We start from the raw sequence: 15,016 nt of genomic DNA, 5'->3' as shown, positions 1-15,016 counted from the left end.
TATTCTATGATGAGTCAAGCTAGGACTATACTTCATACAGATTTCTCCAACAAGTGCTCTGAACTGCAGAAGTGTCCTATCTTCCTTATCCCACATTCTGCTTCCTCTCTCATCCCTAAATCTCCAATTTGTGGACTCCCTCTGTGGATTTTTATAACTTCCAGCGCCAGATATATGAGGCTAAAGAGGTAGATAAAAACTGTATTTTTAGTCCTCTTAAGCCTCTTTATTAGGAAGACAAGACAATATCGTTCTTCCCCTTTGATATATGAGGCTAAAGAGGTAGATAAAAACAGTTTTGTCTATGCTACCACGAGAGCTGATATTAGACAACTCCCCAAAACGATTTTTTCCTGGGCTAGCAATATATGTTTATAGTGTTTCAGTCTGTGACAATTGTTCCAGATTAAGCAGTTTAACAGCGCTTCCACAGTCTTTTAAAATAGGTATCTTGTGGCGGTTTTCTGGCCAGAGATCACATTGGGGCCCATTTACAATGTGACGCATCTAGGGAAATGCGTCATGTTGTAAAGCCCTGGGTCATATTACACTTGCGTCAGGTATAATGCATGCAGGTTTGACGTTCCCACGTGGGAAAGCCTCGTAGAAGTGACGCAGTGAAATTTACAAGATCTCACTGTACCACTTCTAGGACGCCACTGCGTCAAAACCATACGCCTGCTTGGAGCGGGCGTAGTGATTGACGCAGTGTAATAGGATTAGGCCTCCCCATGCATTGCTGGAGTTGCGTTGTGCTTGCGACACGACTGCAGCAATGTGTGACTTTACAACGACAGATGCGTCAGAATTTCTGATGCATCTGTCAATCTTTGCGCCATTGTGCGCTGAATTGTAAATACGGCGCATCCATGGTGGCGCAAGAGTTTCACAGGATGGCGCATGGAGCATCTATACAGATAGATGCGTCTGTTTCTTATTAATAAGCCCCAGTATATTTATTTTGCGCTCTGGGTTCCAGGTCGCAATGCGCCCGCTCTGGTTTAGGGAAAGCTTCGATCACTTACGTACCTTTATTATGTGAAGTGCTTTTTGTGAGGCACCCTGATGTACTGCAGTCTTCTTGGTTTTGAGTTTATTTGATCAATGTCTGACCATGGACTGCTTGATAAAATCTCACAAAATAGCTACTATGGTGAGGAAACGGGATGAAGCAACCATTCATGATTATGCCAGAAACTCAAAAATAAATAATCTTGTGCATTTGTTTTAGTGACTGTTGGAACGGGATTAAAAACACATCATCCTCCAAGTCTCTTGAAGAGTGCATTCCCCAAAATAGCTGTCTAACAAGGTTACACCAAGAGCCTCTTCAGCTTTCCCACACTTCTCTCCTAATTATTATCCTGGAGGACAGCTGAGATGTTTCAAACAGGAAGCTGTTTACAGATAACTCGCGTGACTCTCCCTGTGATTTGTTGAACTGTTTGAAAGCGAGAGGCATTTTTTTCAAATTAGGATCTGTCAGACTTGTGTAAACTGAGGCAACGAGGTTCATCTGCACAGTGTCCGGGCAGACAGGGAGAATTCTGGAGGGCCAGTACTCTCGGCGCGTGCAAGGTAAGAAGAGCTCCTTCACGAATACACTACACTTGTGTAACCCTCGGCCACGTTGCTGAATTGGGGAAGGGTTTGCACGGAGTCTTTTCCGGGCTGAGGAGACACTTATGTTTCCTGCGGTGTAGCATTGCGTCTGTCTTTCATTTATACTTTTAAACGCTGGGCTTCCTTTCCTAACGCGCTCTTTTCACAGTTTTCACACCCATCCAAATGCGCTGTTGTTTTTACGGTCATTCGTCTTACTTACGTTGCTAGAGGCCGGGGCACTCGATAAGCGTGGAATGAAGACCCTACGTTATGTAACTAGATCAACAAAGGCAATGCTTGTTTTCTACGATCGATGACTGCGCCTTTTTCCATTTACTTGCACTCTTTTTCATTACGATTGGCATATAATGTGAAGGTGAGCCACAAAAACATCCCCTTTTAGGTACATTTACATGCCTTTGTGAATCAGCCCCAAAGCTTCCAACTCTCTATTAGTGAAAGTGCAAAGAAGGCAGAGTCCTTTCTATTTGTACTAACTGAATATGAACATTCCCTGACTATGTTATTCCAAGTTTAGATGTTGTGGGGTCAACTCACAAAGTCTTATATAAGTTTATGTAAAAGAGTACTACAGAAGTACTACTGTACAAACTCCAACATGTATGCTAATCAGTGGGTTCCCCATGCTGCAGGGTATCCCGGGTAACCACAGGTTTGGATCTGATCATGGCGAACCCACATTTCATCCTGCTAAGACTTATCTTGTCATGTTTCTCCTTTGAACCCCTCAGTTCTGCTGTCCTTATAACATCATTAAGCGCCGACGAACGTCCTTTGTGCGTCTTGTGCCATTCAGTTTGTGGTGTGATCTGTGTAGATGGAAAGTACAATATGAACTCAAAACCAGTAACTATGGAATATTGTTATGTGTTGTTTACATGGAGTTGCCATGACTGTTTGGTTGGTGCAATCTAAACGTTTCATAACGGAGTTTGTAGTTCATCATTTCCTATGTACTGCATGCCCTAACATTATCCTATCAATAAATGTTTAGTGGCGCCAGACATCGCTTTTTGGTACTATTTTTACACTTGCTATATTAGGAACAACTTGCCATATGAGTTTTGTGAGTGAAATGATAAAACGAACTACTGACAATATGTTCTATTCACAAAGATTTTGCTAGAGTATACCCTATATATTCCCGAATTTCCAGCAGAAGGCCATACCCATGGAAGAAAGCTTTGACAATCAGACCCTGCGTTTAGGGAATTTCGTATTATGTAAATATGATGAAAAAGTAGATAAGGCCATTTTGTTCCTGGGGAAATTTATATTCTATGAAAGCAGCGTTTTTGTGCTAATAGCTATCTGTCAATTTTAAACTAACTAGTTATCATTTAATGTTGCAGACCTGTGGTTAATATTTGAGATAATGCAAAGTATTAGTTATGTATATAAACTAAATATATGACTTGATTATATTTTCGTATCCATCATAAAATGCTAATGGAGGAAGAGATATTTAGTTCTAATGTCGCTGTGAGCAGGAATACATTTTAATATTTGAAAAAATACTTTATTCTATTTGATCTATTTTTATGCTATCTTTCCCTCAGCAAAGTGAACTTCCCAGGGTGGCTCATAAAATGTTTTTTTCCACGGTCAATGGCATGGCAGTTGGGTCACATTTTCTGCCTTTGAGGCAATTACACACCTGTCGGCTGTTTAGGGCAGATTTAGAACTATTTTACTCAACACAACGTAGGAAGGAAACCTGCTGCATTGCGTTACATGAAAGGGAGAGAGTAGAAATGCGCCATATCGAATAAGGTTTTGTGCACTTCTCTCGCCTCGCACTGGTGCACTGTGTGCTGTCTAGCGCCTACTCTAAGGAAGGATTGTTTTTGTGCAGGAAGGGTTACCTTACTGCACAAAAACAATCTTATGGAGATAATTTCCTCTTTCTACATGTGATGCACAATGCGTCACACTTAGAAAGAGGAAGAAAAGAGGAGAATTAAAGACACCTCTCTGTGGTAGGTGTATCATTTTGGTGCAATCGCAGGTTTATTGCCTTTTATGAATCTGAGATTGCGTCAAATTCCATGCAGTGGTGTAACCAGGGCCGGACTGACTACTGGGTGTTTTGGAATGCTGCCGAGCTGGGGGCTGATTTCACTGCGGTAGGAGCTGATTTCGTTGATGGAGACCTGCGTGTGCTTTGAAATAAACAAAGCAAAACGAATTTCTTTCAGCACACGCAGGTCCCCATCAATGATAACACCCCCCACCTCAGCAGCATTCCAAAACGCCTGGTAGCCAGTCCGGCCCTGGGTGTAACATGTACCCCTGCAGCCCCTGCGGTGCAGGGGCTCCAGGGGTCCCCTTAGCACAGTACCCTGGCCTGACAGCTCTGGACTAAGCCCGGAGGGGGGCCCCTCCACGTACTTTGCAGGAGGGCCCACTCAAGTTTTGTTACGCTGTTGATTCCATAGGTGAATGCACAGGAATGCCCATGCTCCATGGAATGCCTACGACATTGAAATTAACACAAGGCAGTGCAAGCCCCTTGAAATGCTTTGTAAATCCCATTTAAGGACTTGCGTCACCTTGTGACAAGGACCATGCAGAACCTAAGTAAATCTGCCCCTGGTGTCCTAGATGGCTGACTTGCATTTGCCTATTGCTCTTGAACAGACTCATATTATCACTTCTCGTTAGTAAGGAAATACTAAATAAAAAAGAATGCATTAAGATTAACGAGACAAGCAGCATAATTAAAGCTCTAAGGCCCACATGCATCAAGCATTTTTGTAGTCGCAAACGGTGCGATTACTTAAAATCGGCCGTTTGCGAATAAAAGTGCTTTTTGGGATGCATGAAGCAATTTTAGAATTCGTAACATTGTTGCGAGTTCTAAAATTGCGGGTGCTTTTAAGAAGTCGCAGATGTGCGATTTCTTAAAAGCAATGCATCATTACTTTCACAAGTGCAAAGTCGCAATTAGGGTGCCAAATTTACCCAGTGGTTGAACCACTCGGTAAATTTGGAAAAAGTGTTTAAAATGCTGCAAATGTTTTTTTTTCTACATTCATGTTTCACACACACATGTCCTTAGGACATGTGTGTGTGAAACATGATGCGAAAAATACATTTCAGGGGTGCATGGGGGGGTCCTTTGGACCCCCCCTGCACCCATGAAATTTTCAAAGTGCCACTCGCAATTTGCTGATGCCTTCCCATTGACTCCTATGGGCCTTTTGGCCCATAGGAATCAATAGGAATTGCGAAAATGCACTTAAGAATTCGGTATTCATTTGGGATTCGGTAAAAATTGTGATTTTTACCGAATCCCAAATGAATACCGAAAACAATGATGCATAGCATTTTGCACTTCTTAATTTGCGATTCCTTATTTTTCGCAAATTAGGAAGTGCAAAATGTAACAATGATGCATGTGGGCCTTTGACACAACGTCACTACATGGCATAGTGTTCTAGGTGCACTAATTCACGGCACTGCATCCTCTTGGGTGCTAACCAACCCAAGTGCAAGATGTGGCCTAACGGCTAGAGCGGTTTAAGACCTCGAAGCTGGGGAACAAGGTTTGTGTCTCGGCAGGGACGGTTAGCACCCTTTGATTCTGGACAAATCCTCCACACTGCGCGGCACCCTTCGGATACTAATCCAACACATTATTTGCCCTCAGAAATAGTACCTAGCCCAGTGCATTGCTTTATAGAGATACTAACACACCACTTCCTAGCAGACCAATAAATACTCATAGTGGTAAACTGTCGTGATTTTGATGGATAGCACCAGGATCGCTCAATAAAAAACATGCTGATGCATGATTACATCTGAAATACGACTTCTTAAATAAACATATTCTGTGATGGTAGATTAAACGAAACTGAACGGTACAGTCTCAAACTTACCCCTATTCATAACGCAAAGACCCTTCAGTGTGTCCTGTAACCCAACCCTCCTTTATTTAGGGATTATTGTCTGGGCCTGCAACATGTTTTTTTCTTCAAAGGTTGTCCCATTTGGAGGCAATACCTGAGTGTGGATGAACCAGGCAATACCTGAGTGTGGATGAACCAGTCACATGGCATGTGCGATTAAACACTTAAAGGGAAAACAAATCAGTTATACTTGTTTTAAGTAATTCTGAAAAAAAGTCATTAAATAGGATTAGAAAAGTGAAGGCTTCTCTCCAGGCTGTTCCTTTCAAGACCTACTCTAAAATAGCATTAGTTTTGATAATTACAACGTCAGACATCAAATTATGATGAGATAAAAGCATCAATTTATTGGGACCCCCTGTTGGGGCAAGCTCTTAATGAAGTGGATGAGCTTACTACAGAACTCGGGTACTATCAGGAAATCAAAGCACCCAGAGGATTTACAACACACAATTATTGCAAGGATACCTTACTTTACACTAGGATTATTTGACAGATAGTACATGTCACTGCGCTGTCCCAAGAACAGTTACATATAAAGAATCGCTCATAAACATTTTCACAATCTTTTACAATTTATATATGTTATTCCTCATTTTAAAGGTATTATGACTGCTTAAAAATATGCAACAAAACAATACTTAATTCCACCCTTAAACATACTTACACTCCAGCAAATTATTTTCCACACGTAAGACAAGTTTTACTTTGTTAGTGCTTTACTTTAACTACTCTCAGTTGATCCCTGTTTTGTACCAGGCAATAAATGATTTTGGTGAAGCGTGAAAACGAACTATCATCTATAATCACAAAGAATGATAAATAGCTTGTTGATATTTAATTATTAAAGAAAAGGGGTGACCCTGTGTCCCTCAGAACCTGGGTAATTAATGGTTAAACAAAGAGCGATTCTGTCAGGTAGAGCGCACGTGATTTAAAATGCTGTTAATGCAATCTGAGGCTGCCCTCTAACAAACACAATTCTAGGGCCTTACAATAAATGAAAAGAGGACATGAAATCAATTGGTTGTACTGTGTATTTTATCTGAATTCAATTCATTCAAATGGATTTTTCATACATTGCGACCATGGACTGTCAAGGGGAATTTAAGGTCCAAATGCGTGAGATTGGTGAATAGTGATCAAGTGGTGAAGAAGTTTATACAGTGGAAGATACATTTGATACAATCAATATATACATATATATATATACAAGTGTTGTTCTTTGGTTGCCAGACAATAATTTATATCTAGAGATTATTGTTATTTCTTGAGTTATTCAGAATCCTAGAAGTACTGGGCCTTTGAAGACACTCTTCAAAGGCCCAGTACTTCTAAGCAATCAGTGTTTTGAACTTGTTAAGTGAGATATTAGAAGAGAAAAAGCTACCAATCAGGTCAGTTTCTAATATTTATTAACATTTGTATTTAAAAACATCAATTACATGTCAAAAAAAGTATATGGACAAAATAAATTAATTACAGTACATTAATGCAAATGGGTACAGCAAAACAAAGTTGGATTACAATAAAAAGTTTTTAAGTAAAAAGTGGCACAATAATTCTCTGTGCCACTTTTTACTTAAAAACTTTTTATTGTAATCCAACTTTGTTTTGCTGTACCCATTTGCATTAATGTACTGTAATTAATTTATTTTGTCCATATACTTTTTTGACATGTAATTGATGTTTTTAGGTTTAAAGTATTTTATTCAGCACAACATACAAGGACAAACATACATCATCATGGAGCGTCTTGTTAGGGTGGGCAGAGCCTCATCCCTGGCGAAGAACTATCAGGTGCAGTTCGTGTGTGCTAGTCCGTCACAGCAGTACATGGCATGCATGTCGCAGTATGAGATGACATTTCCATTGTAAACACCCCCCCAGAACCCCAACTTCCCAACTCCCCTGTCCCTCCCCCCCTTTCCTCCCCCCCACCCTTCGTCCAGTGCACAGACCCTATCCAAAGTGTATACCAAGGCCACCTGCCACAAGGGAAGTGAGTCTCCCATCAATTCACGGAGCTGGCGCTGCTGGGCGCGTAAGCCGCGTGAGGCGGAGGTATTTGGGGCAGGTAAGCTCCCTAAATTCTGTGAGCAGTAAGGAATGAAATGGTTGCCAAAGCTCATTAAATTGCGCTATATCCCCCGCCACTGTAAGGGACAGTTTCTCCATGCCCAACACGTGCCATAGTCTATGAAGCCAGCCCGTGATAGAGGGTGTTGTAGTAGTGCGCCAATGTATCAGGATGTTTTGGACTGCTGAACCTAGTGCGATGGCTATCTGCCTACCCCTACGGGATCTGAGGGGGTACATCAGTCCATTCGGGAGCCCCGGCAGGGTGTATGCGGGGAAGCGTGGTAATTCAATGCCAAAATGAGAATCAATTTCATCCAGCACTTCCCTCCAATAGGTTTCCAGGTGTGGGCAATCCCATAGAATGTGTAGAAGTGTACCCCGGAGCCCGCACCCTCGCCAACATGTGTCCTCCTTGCTACGGTCAAATTCGTGAACCCGCTCCGGTGTGTAGTACCAGTTGGTCGAGACCTTAGTCAGTGTGTCAGTAAGACCCATGTGATATGCCGAGTGCCTCGCTCTATAGGATATGTGCTCCCATTCTTTAGGGCTCAAAGTCCTTCCCAGCTCCTGCTCCCAGCGTTCTCTCCCCGGGTTGTAGAGGTGTGTTGAAGGCGGTTGTAGTAACCTATAGAGATGCGAAATCAATTTCGAATCCGACGTACGCGACAATAGCCATCGTTCGTATGGTAGGAAGTGCCTCTCGGCCGCCTCTCTCACCTGTGGTTGAAGAGCCCAGTGGCGAGCCTGCATATAGCGATGCCTCTCGGTCTCAGGGAGTGAAAACTCCTGGCGAAACTGCGGGAAGGGAACAACCCCCTCCGGGCCGTACATGTGACACAGGGCTCTACACCCCGCCTGCCTCCAGTGTGTGAATGCTCCCTTTTCCATTCCTGGGGTAAAGTCTGGATTGTCCACCAACGGTGTGAGCGGCGACGGGAAGGAGGTGAGGCTGTGCGGAATGCTAGTGGCATCCCAGACACGCAGGGGCACTCTCATAACAAAGGAGGCGTACAATTTTTTGGGCCGGTGAGTCCGGCGCAGAAATGGGATTTCCTGCAAGGGTCTGCCCGCCACCGCCTGATCCTGGAAGAGCCAGTGCTTATCGGACTCCCACCTACTCCATTCCACGAGATAACGCAACTGCATCGCTTGGAAATACTTACGGAAGTCAGGTATTCCCAAACCTCCCGCTTCAGGGGCCAACAGTGAAAGGGCTCTGCGCATTCTAGGCTTTTTCCCCTGCCAGATAAAGCGTGAGACGTCCGTCTGTAGTTGCGAGATCCACCCGACCGGCGGCTGGAGTGGTAGGGCCCGGAACAAGTAAAGCACCTGAGGCAGGACTGTCATTTTGATGGCGGCTATCCTGCCCAACCAGGAGAAAGTGCCGCGGTTCCAGCGGCCCAATTCCTCCCTGATCTTTGCACCCAGGGCCGTGTAGTTGGCCGCTACCATGGCCGGTAAAGTGGGAGCTATCTGGATACCCAGATAGGGTACCGCCTCTGATGACCAAAGCATGGGGAATTGGTTCTGTAGGTGGGTCCTAGTGGCCGGCTCAAGGGAGATAGCTAGAGCCACTGATTTTCCCATGCTCATTTTAAACCCCGCGACCGCGCCAAAGGAGGCCAGCTCCTCGATGCAGGCCGGCAGGGCCGTCCGGGGCTCGTCAAGTGATAAGATGGCATCGTCATCGTAGAGGCTTATAGCGTGTGTGAAACCTCCCATCCGCACCCCCGTCACCGCCGAATTGTCGCGGACCCGTTGGGCAAACGGCTCCATATAAAGGGCGAAGAGCAAGGGCGAGAGCGGGCATCCCTGCCTAGTGCCTCTTTCGATGTTAAAGTCCCTAGAGCTATACCCATTCACACAAACCACAGCAGACGGCCGTCTGTAGCAGTTAAGGATCATGGAGCGGAACTTATCCCCTATGCCTGCTTTCACCAGAACGCGTTCCCGGTAAGGCCAGTGCACCCGGTCGAACGCCTTCTCCGCGTCCACCGCCAGCATCATTCTTTCTCCCGGAATCCGGGAGGCCTTTTCCAGCAGGTGGACGATCCGTTTCGTGTTGTCAACCGTCTGCCTCCCCGGGACAAAACCAGCCTGATCAGGGTCAATAAGACCGGGTAAGAGAGGGCCTAGTCGGGCAGCTAGGATCCCCGTGTATAATTTTAAATCGATATTCAGAAGAGATATCGGTCTGTAAGATCCACAGTGCTTCGGGTCCTTCCCTGGTTTGGGGATAACTGTAATGGAGGCCCGTAGAAGATCAGGCGGAATGGCCCCCGGTTCAGCAAACGAGTTGAAAAGACGAGTAAGGCTAGGGGCCAGCGACGTGCAAAACGTTTTGTAAAAGAGCGTAGTGTATCCATCCGGGCCTGGCGCTTTGCCATGTTTAAGCCTGGCGATGGCAGAAATCACCTCCTCTACCCTGATATCCCTATTTAAGTGCTCTGCCTGAAGGGGATCCAGGGAGGGCAAGGTGACCGAGTCCAAGTAGGAGGCCATGGCCGTCTCATCCGGAGGCTCACTAGTGTAGAGATCCGTGTAAAATCCGCGGAATACGGCTGCAATGTGAGCGTCTTCCGTCTCTACCGACCCCGTAGGGTCAGAGATCTCCCTCACCAGCTGACTCTGGCGAGTCACTCGAAGCCTGTTAGCCAGCAATTTGCCACAACGGTCCCCCCTGTGTAAAAGGTATGGCGCAGCCGGAGTGCAGTGTTCTCCGCTCGGTCAAAATCCATGGCCACCAGAAGCTTTCTCGCTTCCTTGAGCTGCCGCCAATTCTGGGGGCCCCTGTCCTGCGATGTATCTGTTCAAGCTCGCGGACCCTATCGGTGAGTGCTTCCCTTTTGGCCTGTCGCTCTTTATTTTCGGCTGAGGAGATCACCAAAAATTCCCCCCGGAGGACTGCTTTCAAGGCTGCCCACTGTGTGGCCCGAGCGGTGTCAGAGTTGTCGTTGTGGGTCAGATATTCCCGGATCGCGTCCTCAATGCGGTCCACCACCACCTTCCTGTGCAGCAAAGTGTCGCGGAGGCGCCATGTTCTAGGAGGATGAGCTACCGGAGGCAGACACAACGTAGCATCGACCGGGGTGTGATCCGATAGAGACAACACTCCCATATCCGACCCTGAGACCAGCGCTTGCACCGGAGACGTGACCAAAAGGTGGTCTAGCCTCGCATGTGTCTTGTGTGCGTGGGAATAATACGAGTAATCTCTGTCCATGGGATTCATGTGTCGCCAAAGATCAAGGAGGTCTACCTCCGCCAGCCGCGCCTTACAGCCGGCGGAGAACTCCCCGACCTGCGGGAAGCGCTGCGCCGACCTGTCCGTAGCCGAATCGAAAACCATGTTAAAATCTCCCCCTAGAATAATATGTCTATCTTGCGAGGCAGTAATATCCTCAACCGCCGATTGCAGGAAACGTTCCTGCCGCTCATTAGGGCTATACAGGGACCCGATCGTAAAAGTAAGACCCCCAATCCGAAACCGGTATGCCAACAGTCAGCCTTTCTGTTCGATGAACTTGTGGAGGATTTCACCTTTAAAGTGTCTGGCCACCAGTATCGCAACCCCCGCTATCTGCAGGAAGAGAAGAATTGTGACGGGAACTTATGGGAGCGCAGTCTATGTGTATCTTGTGGCAGCAGATGCGTCTCCTGAAGGAGACATATGTCCGCACGAGTATTCTCCAGGAGAGAAAGCACTGCCCGCCGCTTAACAGGATTATTCAAACCCCTAACGTTCAGGGTCACAACCTTAAAAGTGTTAGGAGGCATAGAGAAAGATGTGGAAGAAGGCGTGAAGGCCCCTCTCGGATAAAGCGGAGTGTATGAGCGCCCATAACGTTACCAGAAGCAACAAGGCAAAGAAGAAAGTGTAGGTGTTTGCGCAGCTTCCCCGTCCGGGCAAACAAAGATGTGTGAATATCGCCGAAATATATAGCAGCCACACAGTGCACTGGACGACCCTCCCCCCCCTTCCCAACTTCCTCCCCTCTCTCCCCCCCAACATTCCCCCCATGCAAACAACCCGCCTCCCGTGTCCCCCTCCAAACCCGAAACTTCCCCAACTTCCCCTCCCCATACCCCCCCCCCGGTCAACTGTTCAAAAATCCCCATTGTCCAAGTCTGGTCCCAAGTGGACAAGTCCCTGGAAAGTTATTCAAGTGGACGTCCAGCCACAACACACCCCCGCACCGGCCCCCCTCCCCGGAACCCCCGAACCTGCATTAGAGAAGAAGCCATGTCGATCTCCCCCCGGAGGGCCCTCAGGCTGTCAGGGCCACATCACCAGACGCCGTTTCTCTGGTCACCTCCTGCACCGCATTGTCCATCTCTGCTCTGATTGTGGGTGAGTCCGGTCGTATGGGCGTAGAAGGAGATCGCCGTCCTTGGAGCGTCTGCCAACCGTCCCTAGTGCTTCGGCAGCGACGGGGGGTAGGTGCATCCTCGTCCGACGCGGTGATCCCCAGCACTCCACAGGTGTCCTGCAGGGACCGGAGTTGGTGCAAAGTCCCGTTCCACCGAAAGATGAGTCTGAAGGGATGTCCCCAGGAGTACTGCGTGTCATGTTCCCTCAAATAATCCGTAGCTATTTTAAATGCTTTGCGTTTTTGCAACGTGCTTGCTGACAAGTCCTGAAAAAGGGCCACCTGATGCCCCCGGAAACGTAGGGATTGCTGCTTCCGTGCTTCACGAAGAATCCGCTCCTTCAATGGAAAGTCCCGTAGGAAGGCCAAGATATCAGGGGCCGGCGCCGAGGTACGGCGTGGCAGGCCCACTCTGTGCGCTCTGTCAATTCTTATAAGGAAGTCTTCCGATTCGCCCAGTATCTCCCTGAACAGGTCCCTCAGGTATCCAGCGACATCGCTGCCTTCTTCTTTAGATGGAATCCCCCGGACCCAAATGTTATTGCGCCGAGACCTATTCTCGAGATCCTCATTGTGCGCTTGGAGGTCAATCTGCTGGTCCCGTAGTCTCAACACCTCCTGTTGTAACTGCGCTATCTCTTCGTCACGAGAGTGGCCGGCGTCTTCCACAGTAGCCACTCTTTCGCCAAGGGAGTCTACTTCTCTCCGCACCTCTCGAACCTCTCCAGCCACCTCTTGCTTTAGCGTTTGAAAATCCTCTCTGAAGGAACTAAATAGCGCCTCCAGTAAGGATCTGGTCACTGGGGGCTCCCCTCCTTCCGCCCCCCTGGAGCCGCTTGAGGGGCCCGGGGTCTGCAGATGTCGGTCCTGTCTTGGGGTACCCTTTGCTTAGCATCTCGGGCAACGTGCGGTCTCCCTTCCTGCTCCCTTTGTTACCGGACATCCTAAATGTGGAAAGGCGCGCCAAATGGCGTGGCTCTCAGGCGGGAACTGTGCGACCTGGCACCAGGTAAAGGTATCCAAAGACCGGCTGGCGAAGTTCCCTGTGGGATCCGGGTCCCGTCACACACCAGCGGGTGTCGCAGCTAGCTCTGTCTCTGCGTGCAGGCCCCCGGGACACACCGGGAGCCCCAGTCTGAGGGGTCAGTCAAGATTTATCCCCTGCGCCTTCCACCGCGATAGTGTGTCGAGAGTAAGGGCAGCAGGACCCCGGCGGTCAGGGCTCGCCACGACAGTGCACCGGGTTGTCCGAGGTGTAGCCGTCTTGCCACGCGACTCCTGAGCTTGGCTGTGTGGCTCCTTCCACCGATCCAACGGCGTCGCCCCCACTGGGATGCAAGTCTCTCGCCAATGAGCCGGGACCGATGCAGAACTATGACCCACTGGCCAAGGAGCGGGGGGGTATCCCAGGCCGTGTGGCACGCCACCGCAATGTCGCGGCCCCTCCTCAGGTCTCCGCAAGTCACGCTCTTTCTGGTGCCTGCTATGGTAGACCCGGGGCTTCCCCGCAGCGCCGGAGGGTCATCGAGGGGCCCCCCACCCCCGGATCCGAGCGTCTGCAGGCCGTTGGGAGGACGTGCAATTAGAGGCCCATTTTTTCCGGTTGCATCCCCGGGCTTGCGTAGCGATCCTACGCTGATCCGCCACCTCAGCCCCCGTGCACCCAGCCGCTGCGGGCTCCGGCCCAGATCTGCGCAGTGGCCGGTTGGTTGTGCCCTGTCAGCCTGCGCTGTGCGGAGACTCCCTGGGGCGGCCGTCCACTCACCCCCCTCTCCTGTGCTGGTCTCCGGGGGGGCGGGGGAAATCGTGCAGCATCAAGTCCACTGGTAGGCTTGGCCCCCGGCTCGGCACGGCGACTCCACACGGATCTCCATGCAGCGGGATCAGCTCCGGATCTCAGGAGCGTTGCGCGCCTCTCCGGGTCTCAGTGGGGGGCCGGGCAGGGTCCGCCTGTCGCCCCCGGTCGGTCCGAATGCCTCTGAGTCCGCCCCTACGCGGCCACGTCGTTCGCGACTCCGGCCTCCTCAGCGCTCGATCGGCTCTCCTCCCGGGCTCAATCCGGAGCCCCGCTGCTGCAACCACCGGGCTACTCGGTGCTCGGAGCCGCGCCGCCGTGTGCCCCTCGCTTCCGGCGCTGATCCCCGTGCAATCGGGGGGGGGGGGGTCAGCAAATTTCAGCGGTTCGAGGGCCCAGGATTACGGGAGCTCACGGACGGCGCGTCCTCTCAGCCCGCCATCTTGGCCATGCCCCCTAATTGATGTTTTTAAATACAAATGTTAATAAATATTAGAAACTGACCTGATTGGTAGCTTTTCTTCTTCTAATATCTCACTTAACAAGCTCAAAACACTGATTGCCTAGGTTGTTTTATGCCAATTGTAGGGGTGTCCTGCTCATGCAGGGGCACCCTCTCTCTTAGAACCAAGCACCCTGCCTTCAAGATTGCAAAGGCTTGCTATAGGGTTGACGTATAGGTTTTAAGTGCAGTGACCCTAGATATAGGAAACCTATATCTTTAGTAAGTGGTGCTAGCACCACCTTAAATAGGCTGCAATGGCAGGCCTGTAGTTCTATTTTGAATGGTCTCCCATGGGTGGCATAATGCATGCTTCCGCTCATGGGGACCTCTGGGGTACCTATGCCCTGGATACCTTAGACCATATACTACAGACTTATAAGAGTACCCCAGTATCCAATTTGGGAGGTACCTATGTACTGAACATAGCAATTTAGGGAGAAAGCAGGTTCCCTGTCAGACAAGTCAATAACTGTTTGCACCAGGCAAAAAAGTGGGGTAACCATAGAAGCAGATCCTACTTTGCTACAGGCCTGTATTCCAAACAATGTTTTGTAGAACATGAAGCAGTTGTTAAAAATGCAATGCACAAACCTACAGCTGGAGACCTCCTCACCTGCCTTTTCTGGGAGGAGATCTACACACAAGCAGGTATTCAAATTATTTGAACATTGGAATGTTGCTCATTGAAGACAATGGAGTATCTCCGGGCTTCTAATGGTTGATAAAA

At 48.6% G+C, this 15,016-nt stretch overlaps 1 protein-coding gene across 3 annotated transcripts in view; it reads left to right on the top strand.

Annotated features, from left to right (window-relative positions):
• Positions 1-1,472: 1,472 nt before the first annotated feature.
• COLEC11 (collectin subfamily member 11) overlaps positions 1,473-15,016 on the top strand; it is a 422,362-nt gene continuing 408,818 nt past the window's right edge. For 2 of the 3 annotated variants that reach the window (XM_086926377.1, XM_086926375.1), the window contains exon 1: positions 1,473-1,578. The gene's annotated coding sequence lies outside the window, so the exon portion shown is untranslated. Of the gene's footprint in view, positions 1,587-15,016 lie in introns of all 3 variants that reach the window. The other variant, XM_086926376.1, reaches the window with a different exon arrangement.

This window comes from Lissotriton vulgaris, chromosome 6, assembly GCF_964263255.1.
Source record: "Lissotriton vulgaris chromosome 6, aLisVul1.2, whole genome shotgun sequence".
Taxonomy (NCBI): Eukaryota; Metazoa; Chordata; class Amphibia; order Caudata; family Salamandridae; genus Lissotriton; species Lissotriton vulgaris.
This window is presented reverse-complemented; position numbering and strand designations above follow the sequence as displayed.